At 45.9% G+C, this 17,639-nt stretch overlaps 1 long non-coding RNA gene across 6 annotated transcripts in view; it reads right to left on the bottom strand.

Moving 5' to 3' along the window:
* LOC113268068 (uncharacterized) overlaps positions 1-17,639 on the bottom strand; it is a 107,108-nt gene that overhangs the window by 25,722 nt on the left and 63,747 nt on the right. For 2 of the 6 annotated variants that reach the window (XR_007188061.2, XR_008957786.1), the window contains 4 exons: positions 16,743-16,852; positions 9,517-9,684; positions 4,006-4,168; positions 24-202 (listed from right to left, as the gene is read on the bottom strand). This is a non-coding gene — a long non-coding RNA (uncharacterized LOC113268068). Of the gene's footprint in view, positions 1-5; positions 1,736-4,005; positions 4,169-9,516; positions 9,685-16,742; positions 16,853-17,639 lie in introns of those variants that run through there. The other 4 variants (XR_008957788.1, XR_008957787.1, XR_006411404.3 and 1 more) reach the window with 3 other exon arrangements.

The following is a 17,639-nucleotide window of genomic DNA, read 5'->3' as shown; positions in this document are numbered from 1 at the left end:
GAGGATTTTATTTTCACATGTACCTTGCCAGCTGCCGAAACAAAACACAGCAGTACTTCGGATTTCCTTCACACCCTCTGACCCTAGAGAAATCCCTTGCTCGCAGCCACCATCTGGGAGGACCATTTCTTTCATCTGACTTGTAAACATTTTCAGAGAGCCTCGGAAGGCAGCCATTTGGCACAGCATCGCGACTTCTTTGCTGAAAACAGTGAGATTTCAAATTTTAATTGCAGCCTCTTGATTAGGCATCCAAAGTCCATATTTGAGCATTAGAAATGGCATTTCTAAAATGCAAATCTTTAAAAAATTTCAAGTGTTCTTTAGGGGTGTTTCGAGTACTGAATTTGTTATTGCCTGTTTGAAAATTGACTTGCACTATGTGTAGAGAAAATACTTAGGTGGTTAGTCCTCATTAGTCTTAGTTTCAATGCTCACCGTTTTCAGATATCTATAGATAATCTTACCCCCACAGCAGTCAATAGAAGAAGAAACAGAAGAGGAATGCCAGTGGGGTTTGGGGAGCGGGGTGGGGGTTCAGTAGGATATCCTCCTCCCATGGCCCTCCTACCAAGCAGAGGGAAGGAGCAGAATTTGGGGTGGACATCTCAAATGGCTGCCCTCCTCTTAAGACTCTTGAACTCATTCCAACACCCATGATAAACTAGGATCCTAAAATCTCGGATCTGAAAGTCAGCAAAGAAAGGGCCTTGCCTTCAAATGGATCACCTTTCAAGTGGGAAAAATATAAGAATTGGAAGCTGCTCTTTTCAAGAAATATTTCTGAACCACTTAGATGCCAGGCCCTGTGAGGGGACCTGAGGTCCAGTAGGGGGCCATCAAAGGGCCACCTCAAGCTCTAGTACCTATCACTGGACTCATCACCACCTTTTCGATGCTCCCATGGAAGGCCTGACAGTGTCCTGAGGCTCTCCCTCTCTCCCTGCTCCCAGCCCCCTGCCCATGTGCAATCATTTCCCAGAAAAGCACAGCCCCCATTAAAAGCCCGAATTTCCCACTTTATGACTGCAAGAGTACCAGAAAAAAGCAGCAACCACAGAGTAAGCCTGAAGTCAGCTCCAATGAAAGCTCTGCCTCGTTCTAGTTGCAGGATCCTGAGTTTCTTGACTCCACTAAAGTCTCAGTTTTCTCATCAGCAAAAATGGGGAAAATATCCACTTTGTAGAATAATCATGAAGATTAACAAGGTTATATAGTAAAAAATATAGCACAAAGGCCAGAGCCAGTAAATGTTCAATGAATACTAGTTTCATCAATCTGGCTCCTTTCCATTTTCTGATTTACTACAATCTCCTCTGAACATCCCCCCTGACTTGAGAACCTACCTTTCTAAATCACCAAAGCTGCTACACTCATATTTTAGGCCAGCTCTTGTCTTCACCTCTGAGTTGATTTCCTGTTACCTACATGTATGCACAAGAGTTTGTGTTCCTCTAATTGCTGGTAGCCAGTCATTAGTGAGGACTTTTTTAATTGCAAGGGACAGAAATCTGATTTGCACCAACATAGTCTGGAAATGTCTTGGCTCCCACAACCAAGAAGTTAGTTCTGGCTTATCCAGGACTCCTGTGTCATCCAGCTCTTTCTCTGGCTCTCTTTCTCGATTTTGCTTTCCTTTATGGGTCAGCCTCATTCTCTCCTGCTGTAGGTGGCTTGTCAAGCTTGGCAGGCAAGATGGTTTTCAGCAGCCGCAGATTCTCCTCCTCCCAGCGTCCTGACCTCCATAAAAAGAGGACCCATCACACTCAGTGCCTACATATCAACACCAGGGACCAGCCCCCCCCTGCCCCGGCTGTCTGAGTCATGTCTTTGTAGCTCTGAGCAGTGAGGGAGAGAAGCAGAACATTATGGTTGGGACTTCTGGTGGAACCACAGGGGAAGAAAGGGCAGATTTTAAAGGGCAGAGGTCACCGAGACAAGCACAGCACACGCCCACAGTTGCCAGGGATCCTTGGCAACACTAAAGTGTTGCTTCCCTAGAGGAAGCCCTGCTGAACTAACGGTGTGTAATGGGAGACACAGCAGGCTCCCAGGGCCACCCCCCTCCTTTGATCAAAATCAGATCAAGACCAGGCTTCCCACATATCCCATAGAAACTGTAGACATAAAATAGGACAAAGGTAGGTCTCCCTTGGAATCTGGCCTCCCAGACCAAGCTTAGAGAAAAGTGGGAAGGAACAGCAGAGCTGCCAAGGGCCACTGCAAAGCCTTGTCAACTACATGAAATAGTAAGGACCGTGGCCTTATTTCCTTTGTCAAGCTTAGTGCTTCGTCTTGCTGGACCAGAAATGAAGCACCCCTGGGCCTAAAGAAGAGTGAAGGTGGAGCACAGGAACCTGAGCCATGTCTTTCAAGGGTTCCCGCCGCACTGACAAAGCACTTCCGGCCTCGCCGGACGTTATGTTCATCTACCCACAGGAGTCTCAGATGCGGTCAGTGCTGTGGTGGGACGTTTACCAGAGAAGCGTCTCTGGGGAGAACAAGGGGACAAGAGGGTTGTTTAGCCTTTATTAGGTGCCTTTTATCTGGGATCACAGGAATGGTTTTGAAACATTTAATTAGGTCTCACAACATGTCTGTAAGAAAGGTATTATTATTCACCTTCTTTAAATGAGAAAACTGAAACAAAAGTTGAAAGTGACTTTCCCAAGGTTGCTCACAAGTGGGATTTTTAGCAGCGTGACAGTCACAGATTCTGAACATGGTCTCACATTCCCACCTCTTCCCCTCACCCACAGCCTAGCTGCTTCCTTAATAGCCAGAGGATGAAATCCACATGGTTTAAGCTGATAAGGCTTGGTCAGTGTCATAGAATGCTGAACTCCTAAAGAGGAGAAGGTTTAAATATAAAATATATTTTTAACTCAATCTCAAGGTCAGAACACATTGTAGAGGTCATTCAATCCACTTCCCATTCTAGTCCTGGAGTAGGATATTCTCTTTGAATATATCAAGTCACAGGGAGCTGTCTCCAGAAAGAACTGGTTCCAACAACAGACAACTACAGTTGTTGGAACATCCCACTTTCCATTAAATTAAAATTAGTTTTCTCATAGCACTATTCACTACAACTACTTTTGCCCATTGGAATTCATTCACAATTTTCTTCCTCCTCCCTCCCTCCCTTCCTTCCTTCCTTCCTTCCTTCCTTCCTTCCTTCCTTCCTTCCTTCCTTCCTTCCCTTATTTGTTAAGTACCTACTCAGTGCTACATATTGGCTTGGGCAACTGAGAAACAGCACTGAATGAGAAAGAAAGGCCTTTGCCTCATGGAGGTTATATTGTAGTGGGTAAAGACAGAAAAATAGAGAAGAAAACAAATGAACACAAACTTCAACTACTGTTAGTGTCATGGAGGAAATTAAACAGGATAACGAGATAGTGGGTGCTGACAAGGACAGGCTGCTTTCTATAAGGGGATGTAAAGGCTCCACTGAGCACCCGAAAAGGTGACATTTGAGCCACAACTTGAATGTCCCTGGACTCGCACAGCAGATTTCCAGTCCTCCTTCCACAGCTTCCTCCCTTACTTGAAAGCAGACATCATGACACATGCATCCACGCAGGTGCAGGCACGCTAACACAAATGTCTCCTCACCTCTTGGTTGAACATCTATATTCTTTAGTCGTTTCAAACATGTATACCTATTTGTCAGTGCTTCTCTGAAAATACAGTGTTCAAAACTGGGTAGAGCACTCTCCATTCAGTCTGACCAACATAGAAAAGATGGCTCCCGGAGCTAGCTCCCTTACTCTAGACACCACACTTCTGTTAACTGGACTGCTGTGCTCCTAGACATTGGATGCCAAAGTTGCGATAGACTTTAAAAACTTGTATTTCATTAACTTTCCCTTTATTAAGCTCTTAGCCAACTATAAAAAATACGCCTGTCACACTTGCTATTGCTAAACTTCATCATTTGTATCCTATAATTTTGTAATTATGGGTGGGAAGGAGTAGGTAACACAAGGACCTGGGTCTCACCTTGTTTCTCTTGAAGCCGTCTTGCCATCTGTTAATATTTTCTTTTTTTTGTACAGCAGAGATTGTTGTTTAGAATTTTAACTGTGCTTCTGCATACCACTCACAGATTTGATAAGCTTGCCGCCAACATCCAGGTTCAAGTCATATCGAAGCATTTCCCAGGCTGAGACAGGAAAGGAGTATGGGCATTCAAGCAGTTAGCATTCCATCTAACAATATTATGAGCCAGTCAAACACCTGCCGCAACCCAAATACACCATATACATTCATTCATAACCCAACAAACAAAGAAAGGAGGTTAGCGTGACATGACAGTCTTAGTAAATCCTGTCGTTCCCTGCTCCTGACTTTGAGCACCCAAAACTCCCTTTTTGAAACTATGATCTAAAAATGTGTTCTAGGGGCGCCTGGGTGGCGCAGTCGTTAAGCGTCTGCCTTCGGCTCAGGGCGTGATCCTGGCGTTATGGGATCGAGCCCCACATCAGGCTCCTCTGCTGGGAGCCTGCTTCTTCCTCTCCCACTCCCCCTGCTTGTGTTCCCTCTCTCGCTGTCTCTCTCTCTCTCTGTCAAATAAATAAATAAAATCTTTAAAATAAATAAATAAATAAATAAATAAATAAATAAATAAATAAAAATGTGTTCTAAGTCTTGCCTCATGTATATATAGGCTCACCAGTTTAGGGTGATTTCTCTCTTTCAAACATTTCAACGTTACTATTTGGTCCCTGAATTACGTTCCAGGAAGTACCAGAGGTTTCTGACCATGCTGCTACAATTGAATATATCAGTTTTATGTACAGTATGTACATATATATAATATGTATGTGTATATACATATACATATACATAAATTTTTATATAAAGTTTTTCCTAAAATATAATCCATTTGGGCCAAAGACTTAAAAACTTATAAACCATAATAGGCTCGCTTTTACAATCATTAACCTAATGTTGGGTCCCTTCTCTGGTAGTCAGTACTACCATTTCCAATAATACTTTCTTTCCTGAAAAAAAAATTTAAGTAGGAAACGAGAATTGAGCACGTCTCCATTTTTTGCTTTTCATGTATTATTGTGTTTTTTTGTTGTTGTTGTTCATACCTTTTATTTGAGGATATAAAGTTTCCAGAAGTTAAAGCAGAAAGTGGTAGAAGGGGAGTCCATATAAGAAATAAATGATTTTACACCTATCTCTAATATATTTTGAAAATTGAATTTCTAAATTTGTATGTGCCTAATCTAACGAGTATGCTCAGAAGTGTCTTTATGGCTCAGATGACATTCTCAATTGCACACAAGTTTTTAAAATTATTAAGTGTCGCCTTTGCTGATCTGAACCATTTCCATAGTAGCAATACTTTTGTTGCTTCTCCTGACCTCCTAGAAATGCACCAAAACAAATGAAAAGATCTGTTGGCTGCTCTGTTTTCATTGAAAGGGGCTTCAGGCTGAGGTCTGGATATTTCAAGATTAGATCTTTCCCGTAAGCCAGTTTCGTGGTTTGCCTTGGGGACACATGATTCACTTCCTCTCTCAGACTGGAAGGTCCAACATGGACATACAATGCCCCTTGTGTTTCTATCTTTTAATCTTCACTGGGAAACTCCCCATCTTGTAAAAGGGACATTCTCAAAAGAAGGAGGTCCTATTTCAGTCACCCTTCTTCCAGGGTCTCTGCTGTCCTGATGATCAATCTGGTCAGCTCAAATATGGGTTGAAGCTATCCCGAATTAGATATGTCCCCAAAATAAGACCTGAAGGGTGCTTTTAACTCAAGACTTTATAAAGACTCCACAATCATGTTGGTGTTAAGAACCAAGTTCAGAGCATGCCATGAAGTACATCGAGTGCACACTTGACAATGCAAACATATATTGTCTACATGCATGTGTATGCAGACAGAGCAAACCACAAATAAGGTTACATGAAACTGCTGGCTGGTGATGGTTGGCCAGCCGTGGTCCTGAGGGCACCTAGGGTTCCGTGATGCTTCTCCTTTGCTGTCCTTCTTCTTCTTCATTTGATTCTGCACCAGCACTGATATTTTATCTGCTGAGGTTGTGAACCTTCAGGGACAGTCTTTCTGACATATTCCACCACATCATGTGATTGCCTCAAGCCATAAACAAATGGGGACACTATGGGGAGTATGCACCCTCTCTAACAGGAAGGCCTTCACAGAATGCCTTTCAGGGTATGGTGGACAGAGTTCAGACACGTCTCATGTTTCCAGGGAAAGTCTCCCTCATTCTTCAGAGTCCTTTATCAGAAGTTTTTTCCTGACTGCCACTATCATTTAGGTTCCCCTTCCCCCTCTTCTATGGCAGCTAGAATGTAATTTAATTCTTATTAAATGGGGGTTAATCTTGGAACATCAGGTTCATAGATTTCCATGGGGATATTTATTTACTTACCTTACATAGAGTGATGCTATTTCCTCTTTTTAAAAAAAAAATGTATTTCACATACAGAATTTAGCTAATAAAAATCAACTATCATGCATATTTTTTTCAATATAACAGCATATTGCAAGAAAACAAGGATTTAAGAACAGATGTGGATGCCGATGATGGCCTTCATGCATAAACAACCAAGCAGAGCATTGCTGAAACTCATCATGAGATGCAAAAGAAGCGTTTTTGAATTGTACAATATTAGCAATAGGGCTGAGAAACTTGTTGAGGGAAAAGCACCTTATACTTAAATCAGAAGCCCTTCCACGACCCAGGACAGGAATTTAAGCTACTCATTCAACCATTCTGTGCCTCAGTTTCCCCCATTTTAAAGTAGGTTTTGTTTTTTTTTTTTTTAAGATTTTATTTATTTATTTGACAGACAGCCAGCGAGACAGGGAACACAAGCAGGGGTAGTGAGAGGAAGAAGCAGGCTCCAAGCAGAGGAGCCCGATGCGGGGCTTGATCCCAGAACGCCGGGATCACGCCCTGAGCTGAAGGCAGACGCTTAACGACTGAGCCACCCAGGCGCCCTAAAGTAGGTATTTACAATACCTACTTGACAGGTTTCTTATGAAGAGGCACTCTAGCCAGCTACGTTACGTGCCACGTAAGGGAAAGGTAACATCACCTGCCAATATCCAGCTGTGGGCACTTGCATACCTTGCCAGAAGGGACAGGTCAGTAACCGAGAAGGCTGGAGACAGGTGAGATGGCAGGAGAATGGAAGGACAGGGAGCATAGCCTGGCCCCCACAGGACTAGCCTGGACCCCAGTCAGCAAGCTGAGGGCCCCTCTTCATCTGGTCCAAACATGCCTGTAGCTACAGGTTTAAACCTAGTTCTGAGATGTCAATGATACAGCAGAACTTTGTACTCACCAGATTTCAAGAGCCACCTTTCCTTATTTCAGAAAACCGACTGCATGCCAACCCTAATGTTTTCACATCAGTGGGTGGATTTATTTTAAATCTCTTTTATTCAAAATTGAGATTATGGTTTCTGGTTTGTCCTGTGACTGTGATGGGTCTTTCCCTTGTTTCTTTCTGTTTGAGGATTTCAGACTAGCTCAAATCTCGAGATCATGAGCACACACAAAGTGAAGCTGAGAATTGATATTACCTGAAGAGCTGAAGAGAGAAAAAATTAACTCATCCAGTTTAGGTAATTCAAACCAAAAAAAAATGTTACTAATTTGGGTCCTTTGGTAAACTAGTTCAGCTCTTCAGCTTAATTTGCTCAGGTCAATAATCGCATTGCCCTCCTTGTAATAAAAGCATGTCCATTCAAAAACATCTAAGAGAAGTGAAAGATGGACTCACTTCTATGGACGTATCGCTAGATGAGAATGAGCAGAAAGGAACCATCCCTCTGGGCATTAAAGAAGGTATCAGTCTCCCCCTTTCCAACACTAATTACAGTTTTATTCTCGAAAGTTAAAGTTGAGAAACCAAGTGTAAGAGCCCTGCTTCCCTTGGCTTCAACAGCTCCCCTGAAAGCCAGACCCTCCATAAAGGACTGGCCAGGAAGAGGAAAGGAAACATATCTCTGAGCAGGATAAACTTCATACACTTGCCTCCATATAGTTTGTGATGGCAAGAAACAGGCAAGATTCTTCCCTCCCTGATTTCCTGGTGATGGTTCTCAATCAGCCAGTGAGACTCCAGTGAGGGCTATTTGCTTATGGCAGACTGCGTCCCAGCTGTCGTGTGAGTTACAAACAGTTTCACGAGGGGTTAGGATCCAGAGTCAGACTAGTCACATGAGAAACCACACCGTATGAGAGACTCTTGAGGAAATTGGCAAGACCTAACCTAGCGAAAAGGAGTAAGGGAAGATGGCCCCCTGCAATCAGGGGTCTTCCAGAAGCTCAGCTGAGAACAGAGACAGACTTTCTACAACCATCACATGAGGGACTGGGCTCTCTCTGCGGCTAGCAGGACTGGACAACCACCCATCCCATACTGTGGAGGGAAGCAAGCACCAAACATATCAAGTGTATCCAAAATTATCCAGTGGGGCGTGGAAGGAGATGAACCAAGCCTCATCCAGTCCTGATATTCTGCACAAAGGTAACTAATTAAAATAAGTAAATAAATGAAGGATTCTTGGTAACTGGGGCTTCACGAAAGAGCTTTGCGGAATTGGATTGTGGTCTCCTCATCTAATACCTTTTTTATGTACGGTCAACCATTGAACAACATGGTTTGAACTGCGTGGGTCCACTTATATGCAGATTTTTTTCTCAGTAAATACATTATAGTACTTTCTCTTCCTTAAGTATTTCTTTTCTTTATGTATTTTCTTAATAACTTTCTTTTTCTAGCTGACTTTATTGTAATACAGCCTATAAGACCTACACAAAATATGTGTTAATTGACTGTTTACGAGTAATGTTTCCAGCCAGCAGCTCTTAGTAGTTAAGTTTTTGGACAGTTGAGAGTTATATGCAGATCTTTGACTCCACAAGAGAGGTGGCGGGGGGGGGATGCCCATAACCCCCATGTTGCTCAAGGATCAACTATATCTTCAAGAGAAAGAGAGAGAGAGGGACAGAGAAAGCTGTTGGTCTATGTGTATAAATATGTGTATGTGTGCCAAAATACTGGCTAGTTGACCAGTATTCAACATATAGATAAATATAGAAATATGTATACATATATGTCATTTTCTTAATGCTGTGATTTCCCTTAAGTGAGTTTATATATAACTGAGGTTAGAAGGTAAGGCTCCCCTTGTCTGAGTGTTCATCTGTGCTCCTTTGGACGAGAGAAAGAAGGAAAAGAAGGAAAGGGGGTTGCTGATAATACGGATCACCTACCATGGTTCAGGCATTTTACAGTATTGTACTTTATATACATGATGAAACAACGTTTGTTTCTTTTTAAAGATTATTTATTTATTTATTTGAGAGCGAGACAGCGAGAGCACAAGCAGGGGGAGGGGCAGAGGGAGAAGCAGACTCCCCACTGAGCAGGGAGCCCCACACTGAAGGCAGACCCTTAACCGACTGAGCCACCCAGATGCCCCGAGACAACTGTTATTATTCCTCATTTTTACCTTTGGGAGAACAGGAGCAGAGATGAGCTCAAATAGGTGAAAGAATGAAATAAGTAAAGGCTGAGCTGGGTTTTAAACCCCGTTTCTTCTGATCGCAAACACCAGTTCCCTTGGTGACAAGGAGAGAGTCGCCTGAGTCACTGGACGTCCCACCGCTCTCATGACTCACTGCAAACACATTTTGACACAACAGGAAGACTTTTCAAGATATTTTAATTCAAAGAAAAAAATTAAGGTGCGTATTCCTAAATCTGCTCTGGGTTCTTAGGTTAGTTACAAACATTGCCTTTGCCTGTACCAGGGAGGGATTTGATTTGACCAGCCAAACATATCACTTCTTAAAAGGACCGAGGAAATACTTGGCTCCACGTCCAAATCACTTAGCAGCAGCTTTTTATGGTCCTCATGATTCTCAAACAAGAGGGCTCTCATTTACAACAAGACCAGGTGTATGGGTAAAATTGGGGATTTGAGGGTAATTATCCAGAAGAAATGATCGGAAGCATCTGCAGAGAAATAAAGCTCACTGGGGAGCAGCAAAGATTCCGGTTTGTTGTAGCAACAAAGAACCTTTGCCCAAGGATAGAATTATCATTTCATTGGGCTAAAGGAAGAGGACCTCAAAGAGTTTTACCCACTTTGTCCAACTGGGCTTACTCGTCTCTTCTTGGTCCCTGTAAACGTGCCCCTTTAAAGTGATTTAATGTTGACAGCTTGTGGACCATGTCTTCTGTAAGAACTCTGCAGAGGGCCAGTTCAGATTTCGGAACATTGACTCAGCATCCACAGTAGGAAAACACAGAAAATGGGAAAGGCAAAAAGGATCCCACCCTTCGGATCAAACAGGAGGGGATTCAGGGCCATTTTCAAGGCTGAGGGTATGCCCAGGTGTCTGCACAGCTCAACTGAGGAGCAGGCAAAGGAATGGCAGGTCAATGGAGATGATGGAGAACAAAGAAAATGCTAAACATTTCTCCCCGTAGATCAACAAAATCAATATGGAAGGAGACATCTGTCGCTGATGGGAAGAGCCGCCTGCCTGCCTCCCATCACCTTCTGCCTTCTAAGCTTCCTTCATCGTGCTGTGAGGCCATGCCTCCTTCCACCGGATCACAGCTGGAAACGTGCCTGCAGCCTCAGCACCCTTCATACATCTGCATCCCTTCTCTCCTGCACAGGCCCCGGTGCTCAGTCCCCGTCGGCTTCCAGCCTTCAGCTTTCAGGCGCCCCCCTCCCGCTGCTAGCGGCGCCCACACACATGCTGGGTGTTCTGGGGTGGGTACCATGGCAAACGCCTTCACCTGGCTCCTGCACTTAACCAAACCACCTTTAAGCTGGAAGAAGGTGTCATCAACTGATAATATGCTAAATGACAACTCATTTTCATTCTGCAGAAGGGAATTGCTTAATATTTCATTCTTATCACCTGCTCATTTTCGGGCAGCCCTCACAGGGCAGGAAGGGCTCCCCGGGGAATGGCTTGAAAGGTTAGAGCCTCTGACGAGCTTGGATGCTGCGGCTGCGCCTCCCGGTTCCGGGCTCTCTCCTCGTTGGTGTCTCAATGCTGCCCCCTGCTGGACGCCGGCGTTCCGGCGGCGCCCGGGAACTGAGACCCACGCTCGTAGAGGAGAGACCGCGTTGGGGCCTGTGTCCTTGTACAAAAGCCGCACAACCGAAATTCACTGCCTCTGAGGGCATCCGGACCCCACTGGATAGATGCTCGGCTGCTCGGCTGCTCTGTCCGCAGCGTGGCCGCTTCCTGCCTTTCCTCCCGGAAAAAGCTGGGCGAGTGGAACCAAGATGTGTACGAAGGGGAGAGGTTTCCTACCAGGAAAGAGCGAGACAACACCTGGTAGTAGAGAGGCCACGCCTGGGGCACATACAGGCATCTCCAGGTTCAGGGTCCGGGGTTCCACTACCCTCTGCCCCCCAGCTGGGACTCCTGTGGAGCGCTCCGTTCTAGCCTGCGGCCCTCCTGCCTTCTCAGGCGGCGTTTGTGGCACTGTCTCCACAGGGCACCCCACTTCTCTCCCATCCCCTTCCCCCCCACATCCCATCAGAACTGCTTCTGACTGGTCCCCACACCTGCAGCTCTCCCTGCCCGCCTCCTTCCAGCACTCAGCGCCAAAGAAATCCACACCAAATCAGTCCTCTAGCATACAGTCCCTCATACAGTGCCTGGCAGCGGGGTGAGCACTCAAGAAATTGTAGCTAGAAATTGAGTGAAATGTCATCTGCCACTCCCCGCCTTAAGTGAACACTCTTAGGGGCTCCCCATCCCTTGGATAAAATTAGTGGGCCTCTGCTTACCTCTCAACTTCCTTTTCAAGCATCTTCTCAAACCGTAGAAACCAGCAGGGTTAACTGCCTGGGGTTCTCCCATGCCTACCCCGTGACTGATCTCTGGCATGGGTAATGCCAGTCCCCTGACCTAACAGACCCTCTCCTGCCTCCTGCTTCTGAATCTGTTAAGATTCAAGCCTTCCTGGAGGCCTCATCTCCTTCGAGAGTTGAATTGTCTGCTTAGGTGTCTGGCTGCTCTTGGAGTCTGAGCTTCTTGAATTCCAGGACTGTCGGATTGACCTTTCTATCCCCTAGAGCTAACACAGTTCCTGGTTAGCATCGCTGGAACTCGCCACACGTTCACTGCATGTTCTCTTTGTATGATGACAACGGCAAACCTAGCTGCCTTTGAAAAGGAAAGTTATTTTTGGAGGAGGAGAAAATCATCCTGGAGACTTGGGAACTTGGCAGAGGACAGATCTGGCAGGAGTAGGGCACTTGAGGCCCAGGAGAGCTATATGAGGACACTAGGTACATAGGGACAGATGACACTGTGGGAGCTTAATAGAGGGGATTAGACAGGGGAACATCGTATGTGCCAAGTCCTTCTCATAGTCCTTCTACACCTCATGACGACCATGAAGGATTATTGACCTTCATTTTCTCAACGGGAAATTGAGGCTCAGACAGTTTGGGTTCCACACCTGAGGTCACACAATAGCTAAGCGAGAGCCCTAAGATTCCAAATCAAGCTCCATCATGACCAAGCCCATATTTTCCCATTACGTTCACGTTTGCTCTTCTCAGAGAAGAAAGGCAAAAATACTGCGGGCAGACAGGTACAGACCTCCCACTTCTGAATAAAGCAGTCTAGCCCTTCTTAAAGCTCACACTCCTTTCCATCTCAATGGAGAGTGCTGGATTTCTCCATCTCCGAAACGTGTCCCATGGAATACTCAGGGTCCCCTAGCATTCAGACCACTTTACAGCTCTCAGCTATGGACAAGCCGTCAGTAGAATGAGGACCTGCCATTGAAGAGTTTCATTTCCCATCGTCCATAGAAGACATCCATGTTCATACTCTCCATTTTCCTTGGAGACCTGGGACACTGCCTATTTATTTATTTATTTATTTATGAGCCCATGAGCCAGGGGCGGGGCGGGGCAGAGGGATAAGCAGACCCCTCCGCTGAGCGCGGGCCCCCAGCACAGGGCTCAATCCCTGGACCCTGAGCCGAAGTCAGATGCTCAACCAGCTGAGCCACCCAGGTGCCCCATGACGCTGCCTCATTTATCACACTTTGTCCTGAAGTGTCACACTTCATTAGGCATCAGTAGGATTAAACAGTGGCAACTAAGGAGATCTGATCGACCATTACAATCTCCAGAAAAGAAATCTGACCTCAAAATCCCTGCACTTTGGTCCAGAAAAACCCAGACCTGTGTCTCAACTTAGCTCACAAAATCCTGGTGTTGCAGTGAGCCTGTGAACAAGGTATTTAGAGCTAGGATTTGGAATGTGCCGTTTCAGCGGGGAAGTCACATCTCAAGTCTCCCTTGACAAGAAGATCCACCAAATTCCACATGCACCCTATATGGCCCTCCAGCAAAGCTGTACTTGATGATAGTTGGACACAGTCTAGGAGCAGAGGTCCTCAAACTTTGGTGTATATCACAATCCCTTGAAGGGTTATTACAATACAGATTTGTGGGTCCCATGATCCCCAGTTTCGGATTCAGTAGGTAGGCCTGGAGAAACCCAAGAATTTTGATTTTTAACTGATTGCCAAGCAATGCAGCTGCTGTTGGTCTGGGGTTCATACTTTGAGAACCACCAGAGAGGTCACAGCCAGAGAGTCAGCTAGCAGAGCCCAGGGGAGTAAGAGCCCAGTATGGAGCTCTCTCTGACTGTCCTGAAGGGCTTCATCTTGTAATTGATGATAGTCAACACAACATCTCCTTCTCTACTGGACTTACTTTTCTTTTGCAGAATGCATTGTTAACACACCATCCTTCAGCTTCTGCTTGCTGATTTTGCACTTGCAGAAACTTCCAGAGGCTTCTAGATGGGTGAGGACCCATTTGGTGTAAGTGACAGAAAGCCTGGCTTTGATTGACTTAAGAAAAATAAAAATACATGTATTGGTTCCAAAAGTGAGAAGTCCAGACCTGGCTTGATCAGGGCTCAAATAATGTCACTCAAACCATGTTTTCCTTCTTAATCTCTCCTTTCTCTTGCCCTCACTTCTCTCTCCCTTGCTCCTTCACATATTCTCTATTATCAAAAATCCTCTTCATGTGGGTCAAAAGATGCTGAAGCTATGGCCCTGGAAAATTCTAATGTTAGAATTTTTCCCAGGATTCCCAGCATAAATATCATTGTTTTGGATTGCTTCTCATTGACACAAATTGAATCAAGTGCTCGCCCCAAGCCAATTATTATTTCATGGACAGGAAAAAGCAATTCACATTAGGCTTAAATCACATGCTCCACTCTTGATCCCAAGACAAATCACAGGGCTTTGGGAGGGGATAAGGGCTTGGACAACGTATCTATTTGCTGTGTACCTGGATCTGCATACATTCACTATGCTAATGACAGGTAACTCTATTATATACCCAGCCACCTGCTGGACATCTCCACCTAAACATCTCATAAACACCTCAAATGCACACTGTCTAACACTACGGTCAACTGAACTCATTACCTCTACCTTTCTTTCTCCCCCTCCAGGCCCTCCCAAACCCAACCACCTCAACCAAAAACACAAAGCTTCTATATACCTTACCCTTCTCGTTAACACCATGAAGCACCTGGTCACCCAATTTAGAATTCTAAAGCCATCATTGTCTCCTCTCTCCCCTGTATTCCGTAGCCAACCAAGAGACCCTATTATGTCCAGCTCTTGTGTATCATAGACGTGCCCTTGAACCATCCCCATGACCGGTGCCTTAATCCCAACCTTCATCACTAAGACTCCCCATTGCAATGATCTCTTAAAACTGGCCTCACAAATTCCAATCTTGCCCCTTCCCAATCCATCCAACATATTTTGGCAGAGTAACTTCCTCTGGCAGACACATAGCTACCATTACGTCATCCCTCAACCTAAAGCCCTTCAGAACGTTGTTTCATTCACAGGATGACATCAAGTCTTCTTAGTGTGGTACGAAAGCTCCTCCATGACCAGGCCCCCGGCTGACAACCTGGGTCCTGCTGCTCCCACCTTACCCTCTCCAGCCAGTTATAAAGAACTACTTGCAACTTCAGGAAACGTTTTCTTCTATACAGTCATGCCTTTGTATATGCCTTGCCATCTCCCTGTACTTCTGTGCCCTTCTGTCCACTTGGCCTTCTCCACTTCAAGCCCCACTCAGCACTCAAGTGTCTTCTGAGATGTCCCTGGCCCTGGCCCCTCTATCCTCCTGTACAAGCTGATGGTTCCTTCCTTCGTGCCACCTCCATATCTTCTCACATCTATCTCTAATGGCCATGTATTCAACTCCACTGAAATGACTTGCTTTCCTGTCTACCTTCCCTCCGGGCTTAGGGCTCCTGCGAGCAATATCTCTTGGTGTCCCCAGAACCAAGCACAGCATCTGGGCCTTGGTTCACACTCCAGACATTCATAAGCACTCTAACCTCTGGGCTGGTAGAACTTCCCCCACGGTGCAATAGAAGTACACTAGTTCTTGCTAGACTCCAACGTGGGCTGAATTCCTCCAATTCAGAGTGTCACTGCTTTTCCTTAAAAGACAGATGTCACTCGAGCCTTTGCAGAAAGGAAGGCCTGTTCTGCTTGAGGCCCACCCCACAAAAGCTTCATCTCACGCCTGGCTGAATACAGTGGCAGGATCATGCCTCACCCCTGGTAGGTGAAACCAAATGCCCTGCGTCACCTTGTGCTAATGACACTCTGTGTGCCTTCTAAGCCACCGCTCCGGTATCATTTTACTTGTGGGAGTCAGGCATCATGTTCCAGCGGGGACGCTGGAGCCCCTTGCCACGCCACACAGCAGCTAACCCAGCCCCACAGCATGACCGCAGGGCATCTGAGGCTTCCTGCTGGTTGAGCACCTCTAGCCCCCGGGACTGCTGGGAATCAGTCACGGAGGCCCCAGTACTCAGTAATCCCAGGGGACAAGTTGTTCCCCTGATAAAGACTGACAAGTAGGCCTGAGTCTTGCAGCACAGAAAGGCAAGTGCTACAAGAACTCTGATGTCTCTGGTGGAAGGAAGGACACGGACAGGGGTTCTCACTTCTCTTGTGTGAAACCTGGAGCAACCGCTCCTTGGGGGCAGGTAGCTACCAGCACCAAAAGTCGGCCCCCTGTAGCCAGCCTTGGCCCTCCTCCTGTGCCCCAGTTGTTTCAGGCTTGTGCTTCTCGGGCTTCTGGAACTTTCCAGCACACCTTTTTAGGCCTGGCCCCAAGGAGAACAGTCCTGAGGCTCTGGCTCCAGGCTCCCTCTGCCATCGACCCCAACTCCAGTGTCATGTTTTGTCACCACCAACAGCCCCTCCCAGCCAAGTTCCCACCTCCTCTCCGAAGGACCCCAGGCAAGAAGGTGGGACCTCCCGAAACAAAGGACAAAATAAATCTCCAAGTAACTGAAAGTCAAAGAATGACCACGTCCACGTCCTAAAAGATAAATGCATTTTGACACTTTTTCTCGGTGCAGGTGCTACTGGCATTCCGAGGGCGGTACAGCTCTTTTTGGTATGAGTGTGCAGACACAGCCAAACACTCGGCGTTCATGAGCTCCACCGGAGACGTACCAGCCAGAGACACCCCCACCCTGTCACTGCGGCAATCAAATTACCCCTTCTCACACTCAGCTGCCCCCTGGAGTTTTAGGGGGAAGAGCCCCTCGGTAAGAGGCACTTTCAGGAAATCCCCTACTAATGAAGATTACACAGTTTCCAAAAACACCAGTCACTCACATTTTTCCAGGCTGAGGACAAGTGTGGTCCACCACAAGAAATCAATCACCAGCACCCATGTTCTCTCCTTGGTTCTCTTACTCATCCATTTCTTTGACTGGGATCCTTATCTAAAAAGAAAAAAAAGAATGTCATGGTGCCTGGGTGGCTCAGTCAGTTAAGCGTCTGCCTTGGGCTCAGGGCATGATCTCAGGGTCCTGGGATCAAGTCCCGCATTGGGCTCCCTCCTCAGCGGGGTGCCTCTTCTCCCTCTTCCTCTACCCCTCCCACCTCCACTTGTGCTCTCTCTCTCTCTCTCTCTCAAATAAATAAAATAAAATCTTTAAAACAAAAACAACAAAGAACGCAACCGATAATTTATTGAACACTACACCTGAAACTAATGATGTACTATCAGTTGGCTAATTGAATTCAAATAAGTAAATAGAAAGAAAAAAAGGAAAAATGTCTGGATTTTAAGAGGTAAAACCCACTTAAATCTTGTTCTGCACAAAGTAACGGTTAAAGAAACAATCTGTGCAGCCCAGAGAAAAGGAACTTCTTTGCATTAAGCGAACGCCCTCTGCTATCCCATATTTCTTCTCTGCCGGTAACAGAGGCTAAGCTGTAGCCAAGAGCCCCTTTCCCTCAACCCCTTGTTATCTTCCCCTCCCAGCTAAAGCTCCTTCCTTCCTACTCCTTTCAGAAGTCACATTGTCATCTACGCAGTCAGATGGGCTCAACCCCACTGTGCTCCCAGCCCAATATTGCCCCTCAACTCCAAGTGGCTCGGACAGTTACACAACACTTCTGGAAACCTCTCTTGGTGTTCGCCAATGATCACCCGCATCACCACTTCTCTAATGCATGCCCATGTCACCTGCCGCCTGGACTGTGGCAGCTGCCCCATGGCTAGGG

Source organism: Ursus arctos, unplaced genomic scaffold (genome assembly GCF_023065955.2).
Source record: "Ursus arctos isolate Adak ecotype North America unplaced genomic scaffold, UrsArc2.0 scaffold_6, whole genome shotgun sequence".
NCBI lineage: Eukaryota > Metazoa > Chordata > Mammalia > Carnivora > Ursidae > Ursus > Ursus arctos.
The sequence above is the reverse complement of the archived record's forward strand: the minus strand, read 5'-3'. Positions and strand labels throughout refer to the sequence as shown.